The following is a 14,095-nucleotide window of genomic DNA, read 5'->3' as shown; positions in this document are numbered from 1 at the left end:
ATCTGATTTTTATGTTCTTGAACTCATTGATGCTGAATGATTTGTGGCTCTCTTTGTTAATATATTATGGCACTTTTTAATACATGCTTTATGTATGCCTTTTCTTTTCCCACAGAGACAGCAGGCATATATCAGGACCTAAGTACTAATGAGCAAAGGAACTTTGGAGATGAAGTACCTGCAGTACAGAATGGAACAGGGCAAGAACAAAGAAGATACCCTGCAAACAAAAAGGGATATTATCCAAAATTACATTGTATCTTAGCAGAAAGATAAGGGGAACATTCATAATTCAATGCAAAACATAACTTAGCATCTAGAGCCAACAGTGACATAGAATTGACCATCAGCCCGCTTGAAATGTACCCCTTGCCCAGGAATCTTTCCCCTTTAGTTGCCTAGATGGAGCTCGTTATAAAACCAACCTGTCTATTTTTCTTTTATCTGATGACTATTCAGTATTAGACCTAATCAACACGGCTCATTCATGCATCTATGTCACATGCACCCGTAGCAAACATCTAGAGATATTGGTGCATTCTCCCTATGCAACAAGGGAGAATGTCTCTATATGTTTGTTAGAAAAATACTCTCTTCCCATGAACAACTGAGGTGATAGAGATAGACACTAGCCTTCTTCAGATATTCGTATTCCTGTTAAACTCTAGTAACCAAAAACAAGCTTCTTCAGTGATTGTGTGGAGATATTTTTCTAGATGTTAAAAGAAAGACAGACATTTGTACCATCTCATGGGCATTTAGAAGACTTGGAACTGAAGAAATCAACCCCTTGCCTCTATCAACTCTTTGTCTCTAGTTCTTTACCTTGTATCTTACACCTGTTTTACAATTCCTAGTAGGTTGTAAAACTGAATTTACAATAATAGGTTCCAAATATGTTTCACTTCTACATAATGACCTTATATCACACCTTGAGATGTGATGCCTGTTTTTCTTATTTATTAACTTTTTAAAATATTTTAAAATTTAGAGATAATTCCATATTGTAAGCATATATAAGAAATAATACAAAACCTCCTATGAACTCTTCATTTTAAATTCATGGTAACAACTTGAATAAATACAATATAGTATGACAAACAAAAATTTTATGTTCATAACGTTTAGTCTTTTAGATTTCACCTGTTTCACATATGTTCATTTCCATGCATGTTTGGTTCTGTAAAACTTTATCACATATGTAGATTCATGTTGCCACTGCTAGTCAAGGTCTGGAACAATTTCATCACAAAGATCCCCCATGTCATATTTTCATGACCACAACCAACAATCTCTCTCCCTTCCTTCCTAAACATTACAACATTGTTAGGTATATAATCTGTTTGTCCATCGTGAAAATGTCATTTCAAATAAGCTATTTAAATGGAGTCACGTGGTATGAAACCTTCTGAGGTTGTCTTTTGTCCTGCAATGCAATCTCCTTGAGATTTGAGCAAGTTATTGCACAGATCGCTAGTTCATTCCTTTTAATAAATGAATATTCTTCCATAGGTACAATTCTATCATATTCTACTTGTCATTTACCTTCTAAAAGACATCTGGACTGCTTATAGTTTGTTGTTAATATAAGTAAAGCTTCTATGTGCATTCACATAAATATTTGCATTATGAATTTGAGTTTTCAGTTTTCTACTTTCCCAAGGGCATAATTCCTAAAACATATCTTAATCACATATTTAGTTAGAACCCATCATGTTCTTCCAGAGTATGGCTACATGTTCCCAATGGCAGTGAGCCAGGGCATACAGAATCTCAGCTCTTTTCTTTGCCTGCTGACTCATGGCAGAGGAAGGAGGGAATCTCACAGTATCCTTTTCAGTCTGCTTGATGTTAGATAATGTGGAAAGAAGCTCAGCTTCCTATTGGGCTCAATGACAGGGACTGGCTGGGTTATAAATTGTAGTCCTGATGACCCCACCTTAGCAGGTTTCTTTAAAGCTTATTTCTATCAGTAGGTGGGAGTGGAGACTCAGTTCATTTCAACCATAGGGGAATGAAGATTCGCGGCTAACATGCAATTGACCCTTTCATCTGCAAGAGAGGATAGTGTTAGGGGTGGAGGCATTGGGCTATGATCAGCTTGTTTCCTTACTAAAATGTTTCTTCCTCCTGAAAGGTGGAGGTTGGAATGGCCTGGGACGGTATTTTTTCCTCTCTTGTTTGGTTGGAGTTAGGTGGGTGTTGCCAAAAAAGTTGTTCTATTACTGTATGAGTTAACTGGTCTCTGGTGCAAGGAACTGTTTTATCTTGGAGAACCTTTTGTTCATATCTCTTAGCACTTCTAGTCTGTAGACTTTTGTAGGGTTTGGTTAGAACATATGGGAGACAATAAGAAAACCGAGGGAACCCTACTTTAGGGCTCTTGGCTTAGGCAGTCCTCGGTATTTCCACCTCTAACAGACTACGTGTGCTTGTTAGGTGTTCTCTCCCCAACCTTTTTCCCCAGAGTGTTAGTTAAGAGAATAGACTTGGAAAACAGGGTTCTTCTCTTAGCCAGGACTACAAACAAGAAGAGATTTTTCTACAGTCACTGTTTTAACCTATTTCATCCCTACCCTCCTCTGCCACCTCCTTTTTCTCTTCTTCCTCCTTCTGTTCTTCTTGGCTTTGTTTTATCATTGTCACATCAAAAGGGAAGGATTTAACTAAAAGGATCAAATGGCAATATACTGATAAGATAAACGTTGAAGTTGTTATAACCTGAGAACTAAATAAAATCCACACGATAGCTAAATACTTGTTACAAGCATTTTTTCAATCATAATGTTTTACAGAGAAGATGGAGTATGACCTTGAAGTTATTGTGCACTTGTGTTTTTATAGTAAATTATTTTATACTATAGGAAATATAAAGGCTTTTATTTATGATCACTGAGATATTTTACCCTCTTTGTACACCTTTATGTCATGCTCCCAACTCAGATTTAAAACTCTTTTTCAAAATATGATGTGTTATAATGTATTCGCAAGAAATGATGGTGAACCTTAACAAACAGCCCACTGCATACCATAGGTTCACCACAACTGTAATTATAACATGATAATATTATAAATATAATAATATTGATATTTTATTATTTATTACTTTTTTGGCACAGGGGATCAAACTCATAACTGAGCGCTTGCAAGGCAGGTGCTTATGCTGCTGAGCTAAATCCCCAGCCCCTTTTAAAAACTCGAAGGGATTTTTTTTGTTTGTTTGTTTTGGTACTAGGGATCGACCTCACAAACTTGTGCTTGCCAGGCAGGTACTTATGCCACTAAGCTAACTCCTCGGCCCAATATTTTATTATTTTTATGCTAAAATTACCCAAATCTGGCCAGGAGAGCAGATTCCTGTGTCCTTTTGACATTTCCAGTAGACATTTCAGTACAGCTGGTACTTTGACTGTTTGAGACTTGAAAAGAGCTCTTCATCTAAAGAGACTTTATTTTGGATTTTAGTAGAAATTAAGATTGAAAAAGTTCCACTTTGCATATAGTTGCTTTTTCAATTTCAGAGTGAAGGGCTGTTTCTGGAGAATTCAGTTATTAACATTAATTCTTTCTGTCTTATTTTTTCTATTCTAGTTTTCAAAATTCCTTTATTAATTCATTTTTAAAAGGCTGCAATTCCTCATCTCAATTTTTCTTTATAGAATGGTCTGAAAATTATGAACTCTATTTCCACAGTTTTTTTCTATTTTGCTACTAGTTAATCTAACATTTTAAAGTGATTTGCTTAATTTATTAAAGGGTATATGTGAGTATATCTCTTCCCTCCAAAGAATAGCAGTCCCTTTTAATACCTTCAATCCATTAACTCTTCTGATGTTTTTAGGTGTTTTTTTATTTCTAATTTTCATATTTGCTTTACTCATTATTAATTATTAATATGTATTCCTTATCAAATCTCTGATTTCTTAAGTATTTTTTGTCTTCAAAGAATATATTCAATAATTACTTATAAATTGAATTCTACCAAGAGTAAGATATTTCCATTTTTGGTGGTCTTTATCATTAATTCTCCCTCTGTAAAAAACAAATATTGTGTATTACAGTTCTAGGTTAACAGTAGTTTTTTTTTTTTTTTTTTTAGAAATATGTATGTTCTACTTGCTTTTAGTATATATATATATATATATATATATATGTATATATTATAGGAAGTTCATTTAAATACTACTTTTCTAGCTGGGAGTGGTGGCACATGTCTATAATCAGATTAGGAGGCTGAAGAAGGAGAATTGTTGAGAATTTGATTTCAGTCTGAGTAAAGTCAGTCTGATAGATATAGCAAGATCCTATCTCAGAAAAATCTGTTAATAAAATTTTGTATCTTGTCTCTGGATACTTATAATAACTTCTCTTTACTTTTGGTATTTCACACTCTGAAAAATGTTTATAGATATGAACCTATTTTTGGTCATTATCTTTGGAAACTATTGTTATTGTTAACTATGTAAGGAAGTATTTTTCTTACTCAGAAGTTTATAAGCCCTTATTTCTTCAAATAATGCTTCTGGCTATGTTTTATAACTTTATAAATTTCTGGAATTGCAATATGATTTTGTTTTAGACATTTTTATTTTTATTTCTAACATTTATTTTTTTCATACGTACCATTTGAAAAATAATTTCATCATATATTAATTTTTAAGATTTATGTTCCACTCTACTATTTATCTGTTCAATTGTAAACAGCCTGACATTAACACTCACATAGAATGCTTAATATTATTATATCTTCAATTTTAAAGTTTCAGAAAAATTTATATTCAAATGCTATATCTTAATAGGATTTAGAAAAATTTACTTTCTCCTTAAATATTTTATGGTGTCTTAATTTGTAAAAGAAATATGTGTTACCTTTTACATACGTAATAAATGAAAAGTATACTAATGACAATGAGAATAATTGCTTTAATTTATGCTTCCTTCTAATTGCTTTTGAATTTGATATTTTTCTATTTTCTTAAAATTAAAGGTAAGGTCACTAATTTGAAAATATCAAATTTTCCCTAGGTATTTTTAATACCTAGTTGTTGTATCTTAATTTTAATTCAAATCTCAAACATTGTAATTATCCTTTTGACTTATTTTTATTCTTTTAATTACAAAATTTTCACTAAGCCTAGAAAAACTATGTAGTATAAATTAAATTAGTATACAAAGGTTAACTAAAATATTTTTGTAACAGTGGAATAGATATCTTGAGGAATTATTTGAACTCTCTGCTTTTTATTATCTTGTGTAAGAGAAACCATAGATATGTAAGCTTGTGTATATGACTAGCTCACTTAATATTATATTCTCAAGTTGCCTCCATTTGCCTAAAATGCCTCAATTTTTAATCTTACTTTGTGATGGACTAGTATTCCATCACATGTAAATGCTTCATTTTGTTTACCTACTCATCTGTGGATGGACATAAACACTATTTTCAAAACCTAATTATTATAAAAGTCAGAGTTACAAGCATAGGTGTGTGATGACTTTAACTTTTTTTGGTTGATATCTAGAAAATGTATATACACAAGAAGGATTTCTAATTTTAGTTTTTTGAGGAATCTCCACACTGTTTTCCATAATGGTTGTAATATTTTAGGTTTCCCTCAGTAATATAAAAGAGTTCCTTCTTCCTCCACTTCCATGCCAACATTTATTATTTGAGTTTTTATGAAAGTCATTTTTTCCCGAGATAAGATGGTATCTCATTGTATTTTTAATTTGTATTTTTATGATGGACAACGATGTTAAAGGGGATTTTTTTTTTTATACTTGTTGGCCACTTGTACTTCTGAGAAGTAATTATTCATTGTCTTTGCCCATATTTTGATTGGGCCTTTTATTTTGAGGAGTCTAATTTTTTTTTTTTTTTTTTTTTTTTTTTTAGTTCTTTATAGATGTTTGTCCTCTGTCCAAGGAATAGCTGGAAAATTTCTTTTCCCATCCTATATGTTATCTCTTCACTCTGTTGGTTGTTTCCTTTGCTGTGCAGAAATTTTTAAATTTGATCCCATTTGTTCATTCTCAGTATTATTTCTAGGTACCATTGGGGTTGGTTGAGAATATCCTACACCTATGTCTTCAAGAGTTTTGCCTATAGTATTTATCGTCCAGAAGATTAAATGTTTAGATTCAATGATTTTTAACATTAGAATCTTTGATCCATTTTTTAGTTTACTATATGGTGAACTATATGTGTCTAGACTTGGTCTTCTGAATGTGGATATTCAATTTTTCTAGCACCATTTATTAAAGAGACTGTCTTTCTTCCAGTGTGTTTTTGGCCCCTTTGTAAAAGATTAAAGGGTTGTTTCTGCCTCCTCTCTTCTGTTCCATTGACCCACAATGCCTGTTTTTGTGCCAGTACCATGCTGTTTTCATCACACCAGCTTTTTAGTCAAACTGTAAATCTGTGACTGTGGTGCCTTCTGCTTTGCTTTTTCACCCGGAACTGCTTTTGCTACTCTGGTGCCTTCTGGTTCCATGTAATCTTTAGGGATTTTTTCCTCCGACTGTGAGAAATATGGATGGTACTTTGATTGAGACTGGCTTGCTTAAATTGGTATATCAGCGTAGGACACATAGCTATCTTGATTACATTTGTTCTACCTATCTAAAACAGGAGATAACTTTTCATTTTCTAAAATTCTCCTGGATTTCCCTTTTCAGAGTGAAGTATTTTCTTTGTAGCAGTCTTTTACTTCTTTGGCTAGGTTAATTCCTTTTTTTTTTTTTTTTTTTTTTTTTTGATACCAGGGATCCAACTCACGATCTCACATTTGCCAAACAGGCACTTACACCATAGAGCTAAACCCTAGCCAGTTAATTCTTAACTATTTAATTTTACCATGGTGCATGGTATTGTTTTACTAATTTCTATTTCAGTGAATTCAGTATTCAAATATAGGACTGCAACTGATTTTTTTTTTTTTTTTTTTTTCTGTTTTGAGCCAGAGTTTCACTTTGCGTTTCAGTTTGGCCTTGAACGCACTTTGTACCCAGGAAGGCCTTATACTAACAGCAGTCCTTCTATCTCAGCCTCCTGTGTGCTAGGATTACACGTGTGTGCCACAACACCAGGCCTGCTGTGCATATTTTTATCCTAGCATATTGCTAAGTTTGGTTATTAATTCTCAGAGTATTTTGGTGGAATTTGGAAGTCTTGATGTAGATGACTTTGTCATCTGCGTACAATGATACTTTGGCTTCATCCTCTCCTCTATATATCCCTTTTGTTTCTTTTGCTTGCCTGATATTTCTGGCTAATGCTTCTGGAGTACATGAAAAAAGAGTGGAGATAGTGGAAATCCTTGTCTTGTTTCTGCTTTTAATGGGAAAGCTTTCAATGTTTCCTCTTTTAAAATGATGTTGCCAATAGTTGGTCATAATCTTTTTTTTAAATCAGCCTACACTAAGGTCCTTCTGTACCTATTTTCTTCAGAATTTTTATTATGAATAGATGCTGGATTTTTGTGAAAGGCTTTTTAAAAAAATTATTTTTTAATTTTTTTATCGGTACAGGGATCGAACTCACTACTGCCTGCTTGTAAGGCAGGTGCTTATGCCGCTGAGCTAAATCCCCAGAGAAAGGCTTTTTTATTTATTTATTTTTTTTGTCCTTGTTTCTTGTAATAGTGAAAACTGTTGCTTCAATTTGTGTAAGAGCAGCCTAGCTTATTAGTTTAGCATAGTTCTGGGTGTGATTGAATGATGAATTTACTGAAGATCCTCCCTGAGCGTGAGCAACAACAACCAATAGGCTTGTAGCCTGAATGGAATATAAAGAGAAAGAAGGAAGCTTGGCATTTCTTCCTTTGGAGAAGTTCCAGTCGTTGCCTTCCCCTTTACAGATCTGTCTCCAGTCTTGAGTCCAGATTCATTACTGTTCCCACAATCTTCAGGCTTCTGGTATAAATCCTTTCGCTTCCTGATACAGACTGCTGTGAGACTTCGCAGTGAGTTCGAGGTCTTTTTTATTTATTTATTTCAAGGAAAACAAAACAAAACAGTATAAGGGTACAAGTAATAAAGAATTACAAAAAAGTCTTAAGAAATCACTAGTTAATAGATTACATATTGTCATCTTAGAAATAGTTGTTCAACTTACAGGATTAAAGCATGCAAAGTGGACATTCAAACAGTGAGATTACAAACAGTTGTGTTCAATGATTCAACAAAAACTTAGTAATATGGTCATCTATCTTGTGGTTGTATCCTTTAAAGCACTTTTATTCCCTCTCTTTTTTACAACAACATTTACACATTTTGGATTTTATTACTCCCATAGTTCTTATTATTTTTTTGGAAGAGAATAACCAAATATGACAAAACAAAATAGTCAAAACAAAGGATCCACATAGCACATGATGTAAAGACAGAATACAAGATTATCAACAATGGTTACCATAATGCCTCTTGCTTCCTTAAAAAGGATTGCCTATACCATTAGGTACAATCAAATTGAACAAAACAGTCCAGAAGAAGACCAATAAAACCTAAACATTGCAAACATTACGGGACTTCAAAAGAAGATAATAGTCAAACCAGAATGGGCATCATACTGAATCTCATTGCCTTCAAAGTAGTTGCCTATACCCTCAAACTTGATACTATCAAACAGACTAATCAGTCAAAACAAGATAGTGGGAGTAATACATGGCCTCAAATCAAGTTAATAGGAAATCAAAAAAGTTACTATAATTTATCCTGCTGATTTTTTGATTGTTTCCCTTAATTAAAAAAATAAAATAAATGATTTTTTTATGGAAAAGGGAGAGATTGAGATAAAAGAGGACATAACAACATAACAATACAGGTCAAAGCATGACTGTTTCAGCAACCTAGTGCTTCACCACAAGATAACTCGACTTAATAGTAGTTACCATAGTGTCTCTTTCCTTGAAATATTTGAATATAACTTCATATACTATAGCATCAAACATATCAAGACAGTGTGGAACCATTCAAGAGGATGAAAATATTGCAGGGTATTTAAAAGCAGCTAATGGAAAACAAACAATGGTTTCTATATTATCGCTTTGCCTATAAAAATTTTTGTTTATACTATCACAATATAATAAAATCCAGTAAGATACAACATGATAAAACCAATGGACACAGAAGAACAACAGTTTGGTGGGACTTCAAAACCAGATGATATTAAATCAGCACTAGTTAGTATGATGTCTTGTTTTCTTCAAAATAGCTGTTCATTTCATCACAGGCAATAATATCAAACAGCCTGGAATAAAGCCATTCCAATTAATGAGTGAAAACTTTGTAAGGCTTCAAAGCCACATAATGGGGAATCATGATTACCACATACTTTTATATATTTTAATCATTTCTTACCATAGGGAAATTATTCAGTATTCATACATGAGAGTTTGATTTATTTCACTTATGAGTATGGTCTCAAGCTGCATCCATTTATTTATAAATATCTTAATGTGATCCTTCTTTATAGCTGAGTAGTACTGCATTGTATAAAAATACCACAACTTTTTACCCATTCCTCAGTTGATGGACACTTGGGTTGTTTCCAAGATCTGGTGATTACAAAGATCTGGTGATTACAAATTGTGCTGCTGGGGCTGGGGATTTAGCTCAGCGGCATAAGCACCTGCCTTGCAAGCAGGCAGTCGTGAGTTCGATCACCGGTACCGATAAAAAGGAAAAAGACCAAAAAAAAAAAAAAAAAGAACTTACAAATTGTGCTGCTATAAACATAGGTGCACATATATCACTGTGGTATGATGCTTTCAGTTCTTCTGGGAATATGCCTGGAAGTGGAATAGCTGGGATAAATGGGACTTCCAATCCCAGCTTTTTGAGAAATCTCCAGACTGACCTCCACAAAGGTTGTACCAGTTTACACTCCCACCAACAGTGTAGGAGAGTTCCTTTTTCCCCACAGCCTCTCCAGCATTTGTTGTTGTTGGTTTTCTTGATCCTGGCCATTCTTTCAGGAGTGAGATGGAATCCCAGTGTGGTTTTGATTTGCATTTCTCTAATGACCAATGATGATAAACATTTTTTCATGTATTTATTTGCCATCTGAGAAGTGTGTGTTCATCTCAGATGCCCATTTTTGGACTGGATCTTTGAATTTTGGGGGTCTGAGTTTTTTTAATTCTTTATATGTTTTAGACAAGAGTCCCTTGTCCAGGGGCTGGGGATTTAGCTCAGCGGCATAAGCGCCTGCCTTACAAGCAGGCAGCTGTGTGTTCGATCCCTGGTACCAAAAAAGACCAAAAAAAAAAAAAAAAAAAAAAAAAAAAAAAAAAAAAAAAAAAAAGTCCCTTGTCTGAGAGAGAGTTCACTAAAATCTTTTCCCAGTTTTTGGCTTTTCTTTTCACTATGCTGGAGGTTTCTTTTGACATGCAGAAACTTTTTAATAAGAAGTGGTCCCAGTTATTGATTCTGGGAAGTAATTCTCGTGCAGTTTGAGTCCTATTCATGAATTCTCTACCTACCCCTATGTCTTCAAGGTTTCTACCCAATTTGTCTTCCAATAGATTTAGTGTTTCTGTTTTAATATTCAGATCTTTGGTCCATTTAGACTTTAATTTAGTACATGGTGATAGACGAAAGGTGATAGGTGATAGGTGATAGTACATAGGTGATAGTTTTAATTTTCAGCATATGGAGAGCCAGTTTTTCCAACACCATTTATTAAAGAGACTGCCATTCTTTCAGTGAAACTGTTTGGCTCCTTTATCAAAGATAAAGTTTGAGTGTGTTTGTAGTTGTGGTTGTATTTTCTAATCTATTTCATTGATCTTCGGTTCTATTTTGATTCCAGTACCAAGTTGATTTTACTACTGTTGCTTTGTAGTATAACTTCAAGTCAGGGATTGTGATGCCTCCTGCCTTGCCTTTGTTGCTTAGAACTGTCTTTGCTATTCTAGGTCTCTTCTGGTTCCAGATGAATTTTAGGAGTGATTTCTCTAGATCTATGAGATATGTTGATGGTATTTTTATTGGGATTGCATTGAATCTGTATAAAAGTTTTGGGAGAATGGCCATTTTCACAATATTTATTCTTCCTATTCATGAGCAAGTGATGTCTTTCCAATTTCTGAGATCATCTTCAATTTCTTTTTTTCAGTGTATTTTAATTTTCCCTGTATAAGTCTTTAACTTCTTTTGTAAAAGTAATTCCTAAATATTTCATTTTTTTTTTTTGGTTGCTAGTGTGAAGGGTGTGGCTTCTCTTATTTCTCTCTTTGTGATTTTGTTGTTCGTGTATAGGAATGCTATTGATTTTTGAGTATTGATTTTGTATCCAGCTACATTACTGAATTTATTTATTATATCTAAGAGTCTTTCAATGGAGTTTAGGGGGTCTTCTATGTAGATTATCATGTCAACTGTGATCAATGATAATTTAACTTCTTTTTATCCTATCTTTACCCCTTTTATTTCTCTCTCTTGTCTAATTGCTCTGTCTAGTACTTCCAGTACTATATTAAATAGAAGTGGTAATAAAGGACATCCTTGTCTCTTGCCTGATTTTAAAGTAAAGGCCTTCAATTTTTGGCCATTTAGTATAGTACTGGCTGTTGGTTTGTCATAGATGGCCTTTATTATATTGAGGTAAAGACCATCTATTCAAGTTTTCTGTAAAAGTCTTATCATGAATGAATGTTGGACCTTATTGAAAGCTTTTTCTGCATCTACAGAAATGATCAAGTGATTCTTACTTTTGGCTTTATTGATATGGTGGATTACATTTATTGATTTATGTAGGTTGAACCATCACTGCATGCCCGGGATGAATCCCACTTGGTCATGGTATATAATCTTCTGGATGATTTGCTGCATCCTATTTGCCAATATTTCATTGAGGATTTTTGCATCTGTGTTCATTAGGGAGATTACTCTATAGTTCTCTTTTTTAGATGGGTCTTTCACAGGTTTTGGTACTAGAGTAATATTTGCTTCCAGGAATGACTTAGGAAAGATTGCTTCCCTTTCAGTTTCATTGAAGAGTTTGAGGAGTGTCAGCATTAGGTCTTCTTTATATTTCTTGTAGAATTCTGCAGTGAATCCGTCTGGCCCTGGGCTCTTCTTTGTAGGTAGGTAACGACTTAATTACATTTTCAATTTCATTAATAGAAATTGGGCTATTCAGCAGTTTTACATCCTCTTGACCTAGCTTTGGTACTTCGTATGTTTCTAGGAATCTGTCTGTTTCTTCTGTGTTATCAAATATTGGAAAGTAGAGGTTTTCAAAATAGGTGTTGATGATCTTCTGTATTTCTATAGAGTCTGTAGTGATTTCACCTTTTTCATTTCTTATTGCATGAATTTGAGCTTTTTCTTCCCTTTTTAATAAGTTTGGCTAGGGGCTTATCAATTTTATTTATTCTTTCAAAGAACTAACTCTTTGATTCATTGTTTCTTTAGATTGTTTTCTTAGTCTCTATTGCATTGATTTCTGCCCTGATTTTTATAATTTCCTCCCTTTTTTTGGCTTTGGGCTTGATGTGCTCTTCTTTTTCTAGCTGTTTGAGGTTATTTATTTGTATTCGTTCTGTTTTCCTGATGTGGGAACTCTTTGCAATAAATTTTCCTCTGAGGAAGGCTTTCATTGCATACCACAGATTCCGGTTAAGTTGTATTTGTATTTTTATTTTCTTGTAGGTATTGTTTAATTTCTTCTTTAATCTCCCCTGTGACTCACTGATTACTCAAGAGTGTGTTATTCAGTTTCCATGTGTTTTTGGGATTTTTGCAGTATCTTTTATCATTAATTTCTAATTTCAAAGTGCTGTGATCCAATAACATGCAAGGGATAATTTCAACTCTTTGCATTTACTTAACTATGTTCTGTGAGCTAATATATGGTCTGTTTTAGAGAATGACCCATGTACTGCTGAGAAGAATGTGTATTCTGATGTTGTTGGATGGAACACTCTGTATATGTCTATCAAGTCCATTCGTTCACATGTGTGATTCAGTTCTGTTATTTCTTTGCTGATTTTCTGTCTGGTTGATCTGTCCCTTGGTGTCAATGGTGTGTTAAGGTCTCCTGTTACAATTGTGTTACTGACAATTTAATTTTTCATTTCTGTTAATACTTGTTTTATATAACTGGATGCTCTTTAATTTGGTGCCTGTATATTTAAGATAGTTATCTCTTCCTCTTGAAGTTTTTCCTTAATGAGTATGTAGTGACCTTCTTTGTCTCTTCTGATCATTATTTGTTTAAAGCTCACATTGTCTGAAAATAGAATGGCTACTCCTGCTTTTTTTTTTTTTTTTTTTTTTGGTTCCTGTTGCATGAAGTATTGTTTTCCATTCTTTGACTTTCAGTATGTGAGTATCCTTCTGGGTTAGATGGGTTTCTTGTAGACAGCATATGGTTGGATTTTGTTTCTTGGTCCAATCTGCCAGTCTCTTTCTTTTAATTGGTGCATTGAGACCATTTACATTAATGGTTATAACTGTTATATGTTGGTTTATTGTTGACATGTTATCTTTCTGCTGTTGAATCTTTATCTTCATGTTCTGTTTAATGCTCTGCTTTGCTTAGTGTTTTTTCCTAAGTGTATCTGAACTGTCTTTCAATAATTTTTGCAGGGTTGGCTTAGTGATCATGAAGTTCTTCAGCTGCTCTTTGTCATGGAAGTATCTTATTTCACCATGGATTTTGAAGGATAGTTTTTCAGGGTACATCAATCTAGGCTGGAAATCATTTTCCTTTAGGATCTGGAATACTTCACTCCATACTCTTCTTGACTTTATTGTTTGTGCTGAGAAATCTGCTGTGATTCTGATAGGTTTTCCTTTATAAGTGATCTGTCTTTTCTCTCTGAGAGCTTTTAATAATCTATTCTTGTGTTGGATTTCTGGGATGGTGATTATTATCTGTCTGGGTGTAGTTTTATTTTGGTTATGACTATTTGGAGTTCTATATCCTTCACTAAGCCTGATGTCGGTTTCCGATCTCATGCTTGGGAAATTCTGAGCTATTACTTCTCTAAATATCCTCTTGACGTCCTTTATGTCATCCCCTTCTTTTTCATTAACCCCTATCAATCTTTTTCTTTTTTATCGGTACCAGGGATCAAACTCACGA

Source organism: Cavia porcellus, unplaced genomic scaffold (genome assembly GCF_034190915.1).
Source record: "Cavia porcellus strain 051 isolate PalLab524CR breed Dunkin Hartley unplaced genomic scaffold, mCavPor4.1 scaffold_4, whole genome shotgun sequence".
Lineage (NCBI taxonomy): Eukaryota > Metazoa > Chordata > Mammalia > Rodentia > Caviidae > Cavia > Cavia porcellus.
This window is presented reverse-complemented; position numbering follows the sequence as displayed.